Below are 16,425 nucleotides of genomic sequence, written 5' to 3'. Positions count from 1 at the left end.
TCAAAATGGATAGCTCACTCCTCAAAAGCAAGTATTCATGTCAATCAAATTGTCCGTATCGTCAAAATAAAAAGTCCTGACACAATTGTTTATTACCAAGATAGTCAAATGGCTTTGTCGTGTTTTCATTATGACAGTTTACTCTGTACATTTTTTCAATGCAAAAAAGTCAGATTTTGGTGACACTTCCTAAAAATGCTCAAAACAGCCCTATAGACTATTTGCACAGCCATTTGAAAACTACAGTAAAGTTAGACATCACTGCATTGAGTGAGTTATCTGAGTACAAGACACTGAATATGTATGTTTCACATTTTTACTGCATTTGCTCTTTGCAACCCTAATTTACACACCCTTATTTACAACAAACATAAACTTCCTTTAGGTAGAGCTGTGCACAACTGTAATCAATATTGCAGTACATATTGGAACTGAGCCTACAACATACAAAGGTCTGTAAATCATTCATCAAATTGTTCAATTTTAAAGACATTTTCAGGAAAATAAAGATTTAAATTTGTTTTATAAAATTTGTTTGACAGATTTTGACAACTAGTTCACCCTTTTTTTATGCAATGACTCAAGTAATGAAATGAAGACTGTTAGTTTTATGTAGAATGACTATTCAGCATTTACAGGTTTAGTTCATTTTGACTGACATGACATAAGTAAATGATAATGTTATAAATAGCAGAGAGTTGAATGAAAGCAACTGATGCATGTCTGAAAGCATTTGCAATTTGTTGAAAGGAATGAGAAACTGCTACTAGGATGTGCACAAATGACTTAATTGTTTTGAGAAATGCATGACCTGTTGTGCAAAAGTAAATAGTGTTGTGAGAAATGCACCAAAGCCACTGAGAAAAACTGTAAACCTGCGATGGACTGATGCAATGTAATGTCATGTAATGTGTATTTAAATAGTGCATTTGACTAATCATCAACATTAGTCTCTATCTATGGCCTGAAGAGAGGTAAATGCGTAGCACAAGCTATTTGGAATTGGTTTGGATTGCATGCATGTATATAAGGATGGAGGTTGTACAGTATGCAGGAATGCGTGTTTGTGTGCAGGAAACGCCTGTGACGATTGCTGCTGACAGCATATGAGAGGTTCATGTGTCCATTTGTAGGAACTAGATTAGCACCATTATTTCTGAACAAACACATCCCACCTGTCCAGATCCCTCTGCTGTAGAGGTCACCACATGTAAACAAATCACTTCCTGTATCGTTTCACGTATTTTGTTTCACTTCACAAGACATGCGACTATGACTGAATAAAGTCATATAATCAGAGAATGGCTTGAGGGTGAGTAAAAAATTGGGGTAATCAAATTTTAATTCCAGCAAGTAAACAACTCCTTTATGTAAGTATGTGCAATGATTAGCCTGTGTTTTGTACAAGTTGCTCCCCAATAGTATTGCTGAGCGACACCTGAGTCTGAATAAATGTGAGACACTTCTGAGAATGGCAATAAACAGAGAATGAAAGACAAGCGGTTGGTTGACCATGACTGGGGAATGATCTCTGTCCCAGGGGTCAGTGAGTGTTACTTTGAAAATGCACAACTGACCCATCCTCAACAGACTCAACAATCACAGCTACTGAAGAATGACACAAGCTCCAAATGACGCAGTCTCAGACAGAAATATCTACACACAAAGCGACAGACACGCATGTTAAAACAAGCTTAAAATGGTATGCAGAGTTGATTTAAACCTTTTTAAAATAAATACTATGTGTAGTGGAGTCCAGTGGACAGCACACAGAATAAGTGACACTGCTGAAAAATCCAGCTTAAACCAGCCTAGGCTGGTTGGCTGGTTTTAGCTGGTCGACCAGGCTGCCCCCATAGCAAAATTTCTCTGGCCCAGATCTGGCCCACACCATCAGCATTTTCTTGGCCCACATGCCGCAGTGAATTACGGTACATGACTGGACCAATTCTGGCTTCTATACAAGCGGCAAACATGGACCAAGTCTCAGCCAAATTAATAACCCATAACTGGGCCTGAACTGGGCCCGATATGTTGGTGTGTTACGATTGCAATGTTTTTTATAAACCCATGAAGCATTTCGCTTTATGGCTGTGCTTTTTCTTGAAGCGACCCGATTGATAGAATTTTTTCTTTGCTCAAAAATAATATAAATGTATTTTAAAAGTGGGTCAAGCTAGGCCAAACTTATGTGGCCCACATGTACATTTAAACATCTGGGCCAAATACTACATTTGAGATCTGGCCCAAGTCTTGAGGGCCGCCTGTAAGACGGTGCCACCTCAGCCAAACCTGGGCCATGTTTGGCCCATATGTTGCATGCCAGTGCCAGACGAATGCCTGCTGTGCCAGCTTTATGCCAAATCTGGGCCAGAATTCATTGCTACCTGGGTGATTTTAGAGGGGTTTTGGCCACTTCCAGGCTGGTTTCCAGCCATTTCCAGCCTGGTCTTAGCTGGTCAGGCTGGGAGATGACCAGCTAAAACCAGCTTGACCAGCCTAGCCAAGCTGGGAGTCCAGCCAAAACCAGCTATATCCAGCTTAAACCAGGCTGGTCAAGCTGGTTTTAGCTGGATTTGGCTGGTAATTTTCCAGCCTGACCAGCTAAGACCAGGCTGGAAATGGCTGGAAACCAGCCTGGAAATGGTCAAAACCCCTCTAAAACCAGGCTGGTCAACCAGCTAAATCCAGCCAACAAGCCTAGGCTGGTTTAAGCTGGATTTTTCAGCAGGATGACCTCTTTACAATTGCATATTTTTGCAAAATACACGACTGGCAGATCTGACAAAATTCTACCATTACAAGTCTGTTTCAGAGAATTTTCTGGTTCTTTTAAAATCACAAATTTTGACAACTGCCTGTTTCTTTGCTCTGGCTGAGCAGTAAAAGGCCATTAGGTAAGAGCTCAAGCAGTGTGCCCATGGAGCCCAAACCTGCCGTGCGATTCACAAATCCCCAGAAAGCCTCCTCTTATTCAATATAGCTGCCCAGGATGACAGCAATGGTTGGAGTGGCATGCTGATACTGACACCTCAATAAATCAAGATGCTTCTATATTTCACTAGCACACGTCACCCTCAATGATCTGACAAAGAACACACGTTTACATTACATAAATGCCACCACAAATTTACTACAATATTTAAGTTTTTGCTTAAAAAATAATGCTAATCTTCTTTGTTTGTAAGCGTGTATTTTGGAAGTAAGCCATATCAGATACAACCGCTGACCTAATGGGTCATTCACACAGTGGATAATTCAAAAATAAAACAACAAAATGACCTAATGATTTACTCATGTAATCATTTGCACATCTAAATAATTAAAACTACTAACTTAGTCAGAAAAAAATAATTGATTAACCTTATTAGTGACTCAATAAATCCTTCACTCCAGTGATTTGGAATCATTTGCAGCACTTTGCAAATTATGCTCATTTTGCATGTCTTAATTCAATCAAAAATGAGAGTTGTGTTGTTTCAAACTCCTTCCTTGAGCTTCAAAACAGAAGTTAAAATATTTTAGATGAAATCTGAGAGTTTTCATCTTTCTCAGCAATGGACCTGAGACTGTCAGAGTCCAAATAAATAAACAAAAACATTCTTAAAAAGTCTATTGGACGGAATGCGTCAATAGAGCCGCCATCTTGCTACAGGGTAGCGCTCCTTTGAAATGAATGCGGGACCAAGGTACAGTGGAGGACTGTGGCCATCCAAAGCCAGAGATATACACATATACACATATATCTATGATCGGGGGTTTTCCTGGATGTTAGTATGTAAATTTTTTTTTTAATTACGAAAATTATAATTTTACATCACTTTTCTACATTGATTGATCAGTGACCGCACGGGCATTCCTGACAAAAAGCTTGTGTTTGTGTGGACAGAAATGTACTATTCACCCTCCCTGTTAAACTTGATCTAATCATGTCCTGAAACACAGCTCCTCTCCTGCTTTCACTTCTCATACTGACGGAGGGAGCGATTCGTTTTTGAATGAATCCCCCGAACGACTCTTTCACTAACGTTAGCCGACAATAATACAAGTTTCCGGCAGCGCAGCATCTCGTTGTCATATTTCTTTTGCAGTGTTTGCTGATTTTATTCAACAAAACTAGCATAAGCCGAGTGTTTAGTGCGAGTTGGAACTGCTTTGCCGTATGATGAATGCAGTAAGTGACTGTTATCATCAATAACGTTACCTGATTAGCACAAAAACAGAAAAAAAAAACTTAATCTTACCTATGAAATGTTCTGCTTTTGTGCTTTGTTTTCTTTGTTTGCTCGTTACTACACCCGTAGACAGCGCTAAAGTCCCGCATCTTCACGTAATAACACTGTCTTGACTAGTGCGGTTGAATGACATTTGTCCTGGGAGCACTGTACCAATGTGGCGGCGCTAATGACGCATGCTCAGGGTCCCTGTGCGATATCTAGTGTATATATCTATGGTGTTTTGGTGTTTCAACTGTAGTCAATCAAAGTTTCAACAGCACTTTTGAGTAAAAAAAAAACTTTATTTACCTGTGTTTTTTACATCAGACCAGAGAGAGCATTTTTAAAAGGAACATACACAAAAAAAACGATTTTTTGCTACTTCTTCAAACTATTATTTCAAATAAGCTGAAACAACACAATTATTGAGATTTTTACAGTTTGAGACTTAAACTTTTTATATTCAATCCACTTAAACTTGTTAAGTTAACTAAATTGATTTGTGTTGGGACAACGTGAAATAATTTTGTGGAACCCTGGATGCCCTTCCAGCCGCAACCCATCTTTGGGAAACATCCGCACACACATTCACACACACACTCATACACTACGGACAATTTAGCCTACCCAATTCACCTGTACCGCATGTCTTTGGACTGTGGGGGAAACCGGAGCTCCCGGAGGAAACCCACGCAAAGGCAGGGCCATGTTGGCTTGCTGTTTCTCACTGAAGAAGCCAAGTTAACCAACTTTTCGGGGAGCAACAATCCCACTTAAACAGGGTAACTTGACTGCTGTCCTACAACAACCACCTCTCTTCTAAGAAGTCACATGACATCATAAGGACTCTTTGCATTGCTCTCAAGTGCTCTAAATAAGGGGTCACTGACTTTAAGGGCCTACTCGCACTATGCCATCCGTACTGTGCCCAGGCCCGTTTCCCGGATCGTTTGAGAAGTGTGAGTGCGCTGAATCGGGCTCAAGCACAGTTCACTTGGCCGGCCCTGGCACAGTTGGAAGAGGTGTGCCTGAGCGCGGTTCACTTGGGCTTTGGCACGGTACGCTTGTGTGTGAGTGCAAAACGCGCCAAAGCCCGAAACCGAAAGCGAGACGTGACTTTTAAGGGACTGTTTCATATGGATTTATTAATCATTCTTACTGTTCAGTGAACGCAAACTGCCGTAGTTTATTAAAGACGCAAACTCCTCACAGCACAACAGCTGCGCGCCTTCAGCAGACCTCCTCATTCCTGCAGCACGAGGGCTTTATGATTGTTTATGAGCGCCAAAAGAGGTGGATCTGTTCGGCGAAATATCTGACTGCGTGTCACCGCATCCCTAAGGACTGTTTGGTGAAATATTTGACTGCATGTCACTGCATATCAAACGACTGAAACGATATAACTAGAGAAATCTCCACTGTGCTGCTGAGTGAGAGAGCGCTTCTCACTGAACAGCGCAGCAGCGATGACGTAAGCGTGCCGAAGCCCGTTTGTGGTGTGAGCGCGGGCCGTCAGGGGAGACGGGAGGGGGGACAAGCGTGCTTTGGCCCGGTTCGAAGCAACTGTACCTAGTGTGAGTACGGCCTTATTTAGTTTCTAACTTTGGTTTACCTTGTTTATTTTTGTTGTGATGTTTTGTGGTTTGTTCGCTGATGAGAACCGTACACATAGCTACAATAAAAAAGTGAACATTTGATTTAATTTATTTTCAGAGAGTGCTTATTCAGTACAGCCAAAATTCCGTAGAACCCCCTCAGAGTAATACTAAATCAAGGAGAGGAGGTGTTGCAAATGGATTTGGCACAATAGTATAAAAGCAGCTAAAATGTCCCAGGCCCAGTCCTCTCTCATCTTCTTTTATCCCTCCAGAGCTCCCTGTGGAACTCAAGACCGTTGTGGCACACAGGTGACGCTCGTGCCAACAGTCTCACTATACTGCCACAGCTCTCAGCCCTGCTCCACTCGCTACATATATAATAAACTAGACATATGTTACTTAGTAATATATATTTTTTACATTTCCATTTTCTCCCTTCAGCCATCATGTTATTAAACACATTGGCATGTCTTTTCAGACTGCCATTTAACCCACTTAAATGCGTAAGCCTTCATTCAATATATTTATTATTGGAGGTAATTATAATGCCTCAAGTGACATTAAGCGTTAACAGCCAGAATCATTTCCCCCCGCGGTGCTGCTTCTAGGAAAATGTCAATCAAACTGACCACCCTTTTGCATGCCCAGAACTTTCCATGAAAGCGAATGAAGCTACTTGGCATGACGTAACTCATGATTTGCTCCAGAAGCCCGTTTTATTTTCCTGGAAAACTAGAGAGCACTGCCTGTGGATATGAAAAACCTGTTACTGAATATAGAGCACTCTGAGGTGCCATCTTCTTTCCATAGTTGCATAGCTCCTTTCATGCCTGCGGCAGCTGACCTAGACCTGCAGGGTATTTTCACACACTCGCCACTGATCAGATAATAGGGCTCGTTTAACTCTGCACCTGCTCTTCAATGCGCTCCAGGCTTAAAAAGACACATGGGTAGGATTGCAGACAGTAAACTTTAATTATTAGCTAGCTTACTGTACTGATGAATGGACTGGGATCTTATTCATGCAGTTTTGTAGATGCCCTAACTTTGGCCCATGGAAAGTTGGCCCACGGTAACTTTTGATTTGGCCATCCGTTCCATCTGAGAAGAGAAGGGGAATGAAGGGGAATTTTCATGGGATAACCTTTAACAGGGATTGTCATTTCTAATTTAACATAACTTTTGTTTTTTTTACTGTTGACTTACAAAAAAGTAAACTGAAATTAAATCTTTTAAAGAAATGTTGTGAATGAATCAGATTAAAAATAAATAAATAAATACAGTCACTTGATGGAAAGCGGACATTGCAGAAGACTTTTTTTAGTAGTATTTTAAAGTGTTATAAATGGGATTGTTTATTGTTTTTATTGTAATATGTTCACTATGTTCAAAATATATAAAAATGTTTAATTAATTATCCGGCCCTTAGAGACTGTGCAGCGTCATTGATGCGATCCAAGAACTGTAGAGAAATGATGCCAAGGTATCCATAATCCTGGACCAGGCCGTATCCTGTGCTGATGCTGTGGTGGTCATGGAGGAGAGGAGTGCATAAGACTGATTCCTGAAAGACCACCGCGACAAATAAGTCCCCTCATTAATCCTGTGGGCCAGCCTGAAGTTCACACCTGCAGTTCTCCACGATGGACGTTCAGCTTCTCCAGCCTCCAGCACCTAGACTGCAGTTTGGCCAGAAGAATAATAGTCATGCTCAACAGAGCCTGGTTTCTTTCAAGGTTCTTTCTTTCCTTCACTTTGTCAATTGGTGAAGTTTTGTTCCTCACTGGCTTGCTCAGATCGGGACTTGTGGAGCTGCATATGGATGGATTTGCTCTTCAGTGTTTAAACTATCAGCAGTGAAAATGAACTAAACAGAACTTTATCTGGACTTTACTAGAACTATGTTAAGCTGCTCTGACACAATCTAAATTGTAAAAGTGCTATATAAATAATTATGAATTGATTTGAATATTTTGAGAAAGTGCTTTGAAATCTTATACTTATACACCCTCAAACACACTTTTAAAGCTTTACTCCAAAATGGATTAAATTGATTTATTTCCTAAAAATTCTACACACAATACCCTATAATGACAATTTGAAACAAGATTTTTTTTAAAATTAGAGCAAATTTATTAAAAATAAAATCCTTAAAAAATCACATGTACATCAGTATTCACAGCCTTTGCTCAGTACTTTGTTAATGGTATTAGCCTGGTGATGAGCGGTGCCTGGTTTTCCCCCAAACGTAATGCATGGCATTCACTCCAAAGAGTTAAAATTTAGTCTCATCAGACCAGATAATTCTAGGAGAAGAGTGTCTTCCGTGTGGACACTCTACCATACAGGCTTGATTGGTGGATTGCTGCACAGATGGTTGTCCTTCTGTAAGATTCTCTCTGTCCACAGAAAAACGCTGGAGCTCAGGCAGTGTCACCATCGGGTTATTGATCACCTCCATGACTGAGGCCCTTCTCCCCTGATCACATAGCTTAGATGGCCGGTCAGCTCTAGGAAGAGTCCTGGTAGTTCCAAACATCTTCCCTATTGATAATGGAGACCACTGTGCTCATAGGGACTTTCAGAGCAGCAGAAATGTTTCTGTAACCTTCCCCAGCCTTGTGCCTCGAGACAGTTCTGTCACAGAGTTCTACAGACAATTCTTTTGTCTTCATGCTTGGTTTGTGCTTTGACATGCACTGTCAACCCTGGAACCATATATAGACAGGTGTATCCCTTTTCAAATCATATCCAATCAACTGAATTTACCACAGGTGAACTCCAAATAAGCTGCTGAAACATCCGGCAATCAGTGGGAACAGTTTTCCAGTTTTTCACTATGCATTCTTTAGCGATCTTGCGTCCTCATGTTTTTTGTGTAACGTCATCATCAACGGCCAAAGTTCAGTTCCAAATCTCAAGACTGCAAGAACAGAGGACACATGGAAGTTCCCGGATGTGTTCTTGATATCAAGGACATGCTTGATGCAGACTTGAGAGCAAAACTAGCTTGAGAAGTCCCAGAAATCATTGCGGTCAAATAAATGAGGTAGGAAGCGTAGCATTTTATACAGATTTACTATTAAGGTTCAGAGATAAAACTTGGCGATACGCTCGCGCAGTAGGTAGGGGAGTCGCCTCACATCAAAAATGTCGCTGGTTTAAGCCTTGTCTGGGTCAGGTGGAGTTTCTGTGAGGAGTTTGCATGTTCTCCCTGTGTTTGCGTGGGTTTCCTCCGGGTGCTCAGGTTTCCCCCACAGTCCAAAGACATGTGGTACAGGTGAATTGGGTGAGCTAAATTGTCTGTAGTGTATGTATGTGAATGAGAGTGTATGCATGTTTCCCAGTGATGGGTTGCAGCTGGAAGGGCATTCGCTGTCAATCATGTACTGGATAAGTTGGCTGTTCATTCCGCTGTGTCGACCCCAGATTAATAAAGGGACTAAGCTGAAAAGAAAATGAACGATTGAAGAGATAAAACTTAATTATCTCAGGAGTTTCCCCTAAATGAAACTGTGAAAGTAAACATGACAATGAAAATCTTTATAAAGGCATACACACATTAAGGGTGTTTATTAAATTAACTGAAATTGTGCAACAAATATTTGTAAGGTCTTTATGCATAGTATATATTGTGAAAAGGGAAAAAAAATCCTATGTATGTTGTAATGTTTAAATAAGTTTTCCGTTAAAAAACCGTGGTCATGACCATCAGGAAAAACCAGAGAAGAACGCAGCATCTCATTTCTCACAGGATTTGTTCTGTGTTCTCCTGATCTCCCAAGTTCGTTCTTCCGAGGTGACCTGGCAAAACCGGTCTCCTCAAGAACATAAGTCTGTTCTCTGTGGTCTTGGAATTGAGAAACAGCCCCAATGTACCTGAGCTCAATTAAGAGCTTCACAGCAAAGAATGTGAATACTTGCATACATGTGATTTTTCCATTTTTTTATTTTTAATAAATTTGCAACAATTTCAAAAACTATTTTTTCACATTGTCATCATGGGGTATTGTGTGTAGAATTTTGAGGAAACAAATGAATTTAATCCATTTTGAAATAAGGCTGCAACATAAAAAATGTGGAAAAAGTGAAGCGCTATCAATACATTCTGGATGCACTGTACATTCATTAATTTAACAATTTCTGTAAAGCTTTCTGATTCTTTCTTAGCTATAACATCCCTTAAATGTAAACAAATTTGTAAGGAAAAATTAGAAATCAAAATTCTTAAATATTTAAATTTCACTTCACATTGTGAAGTTTATTCATTAACTAATTTCGAGAGGAGCACGTGATTATGATTGAACACGGCTGGTTCTGCATTAGCATGCATGATCCACCAATCAGGCTATTCCTAACCCACTATAAAGAGCCAGGGTTTTTTCACTACAGTCATCTTCGATTTGAAGAATCCCCCCTTCCACCCCTACCTCTTCACCTTTCCCTCCATAGGGCAGCACGCTGGCCCAGTGATTAGCACGGTCGCCTCACAGCAAGAACGTCACCGGTTCTAGTCCTTTAACTGGCCGGTGGTCGTTTCTGTGTGTAGTTTGCATGTTCTTCCCGTGCTTGCGTGGGTTTTTCCCGGGTCCTCCGGTTTCCTCCCACATTCCAAAAACATGCACAACAAGTAAATTGATAAATCTAAGTTTTGCACTACAGTTAATCTCTCACCCTGCAGCATATCTTTTCATAGCATTCAATTTTTTGTCATCAGTTTTTATCAAGGGGGAGTTGTCGAGATCTACCTGAGCTCAATGCTCCCCTCCCGCCCTCCAAATGGGAGGTAGCCCAGGGCTCAAGATCCTTTGGGCTCAGGGCTCTCTCCCGGGACAGCATGCCAAACTTGCTTATAATCAATCATCAGCTAAGTGTGAACTCTTGAAGTATTTTAAAACACCACTACCAAAGAAATCACAGCTTCATTGGAACACTTGAATTGCAACCATTTCATCCAAAGAAATGACAGCCACTGATTTTTCCTGGCAGTGAACCAGGATATTGTTCTGTTGGTTTAGATTTCATCGCACTTCCCTGAAACTGGTGGTGCTTTGAGGTGCCAATGTGGTTTTGTATGAGGGTAAATCTAGCTGCTGATTTTCTTTGGCAGGTAATTGGGGTAATCTTCCCACTAAATGCCCAACGCTTCGGACGTGCTGCTGAGAACGGTGCCATTTTTTGCTTGTGGACCGTAACCTGCGGAAGCCCATTGAGTATGTGCTTGAAGTGCTGACTAAGTTCATTTCAGACGAGCGAAACGATCTAAAGTATATTTATAGAGTGGCAGTGGTGAGTGAAGTGATTTATTACTCTAACACCTTATTCAATCAGCACAACAGTTATTTTGCCAGACATATCTGTTGACCTGTTTGTTCAAGAACAACAATGGCCACATGATTGGATTAATCTTATTGCTGATTAAAAGTTCGACATTTTCTTATTCTGTGTTTGAAAACAGAATCACTTCATTATATTAAATAACACTCTAGCACTATATGAATTAAATTGTTGCGTTTATAGAATATAAACATGCGTCAAGATCAGGTTTAGACACTTTATGGAAAGTGAGATATAAAACGGTTTAAGAGAGAAATTTCTGGAAGAGGATGCAGAGTACACTTTAAAAAAAATGCTGCCTAGGATGTTTCGACCCAATTTTAAACAGAAGTCTGGCTGCAGACTTGGTGCAGATGCAATCTGAGCTGCATCCATTGCTTTTTAATGCGCTCACCTAACTCCACCCCTAACCCTTCCCCTCAGCGTGACATCACCAGCTCCATTGAGTCTGACATTGCATCTCTGAGCGATGCAATCTCAGCCTGCATCATAAACCCTGCATCCAGATACTATTGGAATTTTGGGTCAGTTATGGATGAACCTAACTGTTAGGTTAAATTAGCATTATTATTGTTATATAAAACAAACAACAGCTAAAAACTAAAACACCCTTGCTTTTAAATGTGAGTCTGTTCTACGTTTTCATTTTTATTAGGCATGAAAAACACTATCCTTTCTTTCCATTACAGGTGCCTATACAATCCTCAAAACAGTCAGTTCCTGTAGCAGTGCGTGACCGTCAGACGCGCTCCATAGTGATAAATAAATGCTGTCTACAGATTCTGTACACGTAATTTGAAATGGAGCGAAAGTGAACACTCTGGGTTTGAATAGACACATAGGCATACATGTAACTATAATAATAATAACAATAATATCTAAAGATTTCGATCTTAGTGCTATCTTTTAAACACAAAACTGTTGTCCTAAATGTGCATAAAGGAAAGAAAGAAAAGTTGGGAAAGAAATCAAATATCCCTTATTTTCACATCTCAATGTTGGCAGGTATGGTTTGACCACTGTACAAGGTACTGTCCACAATTTACATTTCAGATTCCATTTCCACATATAATCTTAACAAACAAACAAGAATTTACTCACCATCAAGTGGTTTCAAACCTGTTTGAGTTTCTTCTGTTGAACATAAAAGAAGATATTTTGAAGCATGTTGGTAACTGGTCACTATTAACATACATGTTGGGGGAGGTGTGGACTATAAAAATGGACTCTTGACTATGGAATTCATTAACCACTGGTTTGTAACATTCTTCAAAATGTTTTTTTAATGAAAGAACTCAGACAGGTTTGGAACAACTGGAAGGGGACGACAATATAATTTTTTGGTGAACTGTCCCTTTAAGAGAAGGGAAAAGAGGGCTCTCTTTTAGCCAAAATACTGAAACATAAAACCTTCATAATCAAAACAAAAAAACAAACAAATAATGAATAAATGAATTATGAGTACATGAAACTAATGGATGAAAATACCTGAACTGGAAAAGTGGTGAGGATTAGTTCGTTCACCTCATGCTTCCAGTTCAAAAAACTGAAAGTTTTGCAGCATGCAGTGGTGTTGCCCTAAGTAGAAAGGAATTAAAAAATTGACAGCATATTTGATTATTATCTTTATAAATAATTAGACCTCTAAAAACAGGCTATTCGGAAATGAAAAAGATCTTAGGATACCATATACCAAAACACTTTATTACAAATTATCTTGGAAACTATGAAGAAGCTGGTAGTGAAGGAGGATGTTTATCTTATAGATATATAAAATGTGGCAAGCAAGAAGAGTACTACCAGATACCGGTATAAGCATGACACCCCTCTATTAGTGATTGGATAGAAATTGCGAAGGAAATAAGCTATTTGGGAGAATTGAAATTTATTTTGAGACTTAAAAAAGACTTATTTCTAAAATATTGGAAGAAATGGATTGATTATTGCAATGTTAACAACTGTTGTGTGCATTGAATCTGGAACAAAGCTATGGACTATAGTAATGAACTATGCAATTCATTAACCACTGGTTTGTAACATTCTTCAAACAGTTTTTCTCTGAAGAATGTTTTTCAAAATGTTTTTCTCTTTCTTTTTCTGTTTTTCAATGAAAGAAAGTAACTCAAACAGGTTTGGAACAACTGGAAGGGAATGACAATATAATTTTTTTTTTTTTTTTTTTTTTTTGTGAACTGTCCCTTTAAGAGCAGGGAAAAGAGGGCTCTCAATCTCAATTTGATAGTTCTACTGACCTCTGCTGGTTGAATTGTGGCTTTGTGATTGATTCTTAGTTTTTTTTTTTTTTGTCAGTAACTACTGTAATTAGTGTATTAATAATTCTATCCCTTTGCTGTTACAGTACTGCACTAGTTTTTACTTAAACAGAAATCTTTCTCACAAATATACAAGTTTTGTCATGATTAAGATTTACATTAGAAGAATGAGATTTACTGCTGCTGGTTCCTAGTGGCTGACAAATGTAATATCCACCAAGCGATTTAGAAATAAACATCCTGGCTAAAACAAAACCAAATTTCGTCAGTGAAAATAGTCCAATAATAGATTAGTCATCAAATAGACTGAAATAAATGATCGATGACTAATCTGTATAGCACATAAAAATATATTACATTATGGTAGAGTATATTGTTTTATAAATGTAGCATTGTTTTGGCTAATACGTCTATGTTTAGACATCTATTAGAATTACACACAAAAATGCTTGTTGAGTGGTTAGTTTGAATTATTTTTTTCATCTGTTTTACTTTTAAAATAAAATGCAAAAGGAAAATTATATTTTAGTTTTAATTTGTAATTTTAATAAAAGAAAAATAGAGCAAATGTATAATAAAAACCTCAGTAATGTGCTACTATATGTGATTCATTATGTGAATTTATTTTTCACATTGCAGTTCAGGGCGTCAGAACATAGCATTCAGTGTTGCCAGAAAGGAAAAATTTTTTTTTTTTAAATTCAATCTTAAATGAGAAATAAATTTGACTATAAAAAGCAAAAAGAAAAAAAGAAAGTAGTGATTTCAAAATTTACTTTGACTTGTATTTCATTGCGGCGAAGCAGTGGCGCAGTAGGTAGTGCTGTTACCTCACAGCAAGAAGGTCGCTGGGTCAGTTGGCGTTTCTCGGTGGAGTTTGCATGTTCTCCCTGCGTTCGTGTGGGTTTCCTCCGGGTGCTCCGGTTTCCCCCACCAGTCCAAAGACATGCGGTACAGGTGAATTGGGTAGGCTAAATTGTCCGTAGTGTGTGAGTGTGTTTGTGAATGTGTGTGTGGATGTTTCCCAGAGATGGGTTGCGCCTAGAAGGGCATCTGCTGTGTAAAAACTTACTGGATAAGTTGGCGGTTCATTCCTCTGTGGCGACCCTGGATTAATAAAGGGACTAAGCCGACAAGAAAATGAATGAATGTTTGTATATGTGATGCAACTCATGAATTTAACAATGAATTATAAAAATTTATTCATTATTAATGAATTTACAATAATTTAACTGATGTATTGTATCCATCAGATTTCAGCTGTTCTTTCATTTGAATCGTTTCTCTTTTTTATAAGCTTCACAACTGAACAACACATCTTACAGTTTCCACAAGTCCAAAGATGTCACAGTGCCCTTACACGTGTTTCTCTACCCTTTATAGTCATTTTAAAAGAGCAGAAGGTACAATATATAGTCTGGATATAACTAACATCTTCACTTCTGTTGGGAAAATTACTCCTGTCTTTGATTTTTTTTTATTTTTATAAAGGACGTCCTTAATTTAATTTATTCCACCTTTCCTACCAGATCTTCCCAAGACATCTTTCATGTCTGATCACTGTTTATTTGTTTCAATTGTAGTATCCTGAAGTGCCAAATTTCTTCATTTCTGTTCACCGATAGGCACCCAAGCCAAATTTTATTCGGGGTGTAGTTTACCCTTGAGCAGGGCCGGATTAACCAATGGGCATTATGGGCACAGGCCCAGGGTCCCGTCCGCACTTAGATTTTGACTATTCTTCATCACGAGGAAGACAAGCGGGAATCAATAATAAATGTGTGTATTATGGAGGACTCAGATTCCTAGAACTGGATTGGAGAGGTGTTATCCAGATCATGTGCATCATAAGTTTGTAGAAGTTATCCATTAAAAATACCCTTAAATATGAATTTTAGTACTGCTTCAGTGAACTTGAACTATTAAAATCCATTAATTTCCCTAATATTTTCCATCAATTTCCCCTAGTTATTAGTATTTTTAAAGTGTGCTTTAAATGCTTTAAATTAAGTGAAATCTTTGTAGACTAGAAATATGTAGTGCATCTCATTTATTTTAAAAATGTGGGCAATACATTGTAGATTAATTTTATTTAACAAATATTATATTAATTCAACAGGGGGTGCCGCTAGATAAGTGGCCTTCAAGACATTGTGCCCAGGGGCCTCTGAATTATTAATCCGGGCCTGCCCTTGAGTCTGACTTTTCACTAAATATACTTGTAGATATGGTAAGTACTGTGCCTTCTACTAAATCTCTGATAGGGAAACTTTAGATTATTTTAATATTTATATTAGTCTCCAAAGAATACGTTAGACATTATGATTTTTGAGAGTTACTTTATATTATCTACAGTACACACAGAGACTTTTGAACTTAACACACCCTGATTATCCCACATGACAACCCTTGTTAGTGTCCCGAGTAACTTGTGTTCTTGTTTGGGATATTTCTGACACGTTTTTTGTGCTCTAGCTTTGGATATTATTTGATGTGAAGTTTATTTTTAAACTAATTTGAGAGGATCACGTGCTTATGATTGACCACAGCCGGTCCTGCATTAGCTGATCATGATCCCACAATCATATGATTCCTAAGTCACTATAAAAACCCACAGTTTTCATTCCACATTTACCTTCGTCTGAAAGAAACCCCCCTTTCTTCCCCTTCTCCTCCTTTTTTCTCATAGATTAGGTGGCATGGCGGTCCAGTAGTAAGCACTATTGGCCTCACAGCAACAACACTGCCAGCTCTAGTCCTCGCCAGGCCAGTGGATGTTTCTATGCAGAGTTTGTATGTTCTCTCCATGTCCATGTGGGTTTCCCCTGGGTTCTCCGTCTTCCTCCATCCAAAGATATGCATCATATACAAGTAGTTTAACTTAGCCACTTTAGCCGGGGAGTTTTTTGAGATCTACCTGAGCTCAATCTTCCCTCTCGCTCTGGGAGCTCAGGGCTCTCTCCCGGGACAGCATGCCAAACAAGCTTATGATAAATCATC

General features: G+C 39.0%; 1 protein-coding gene across 1 annotated transcript in view; it reads left to right on the top strand.

Annotated features, from left to right (window-relative positions):
- Positions 1-16,425, top strand: part of pcyt1bb (phosphate cytidylyltransferase 1B, choline b) — a 658,357-nt gene that overhangs the window by 621,766 nt on the left and 20,166 nt on the right. The window lies entirely within an intron of this gene.

The sequence above is a fragment of the Danio rerio genome, chromosome 21, assembly GCF_052040795.2.
Source record: "Danio rerio strain M-AB ecotype USA chromosome 21, GRCz13ab, whole genome shotgun sequence".
Taxonomy (NCBI): Eukaryota; Metazoa; Chordata; class Actinopteri; order Cypriniformes; family Danionidae; genus Danio; species Danio rerio.
The sequence above is the reverse complement of the archived record's forward strand: the minus strand, read 5'-3'. Positions and strand labels throughout refer to the sequence as shown.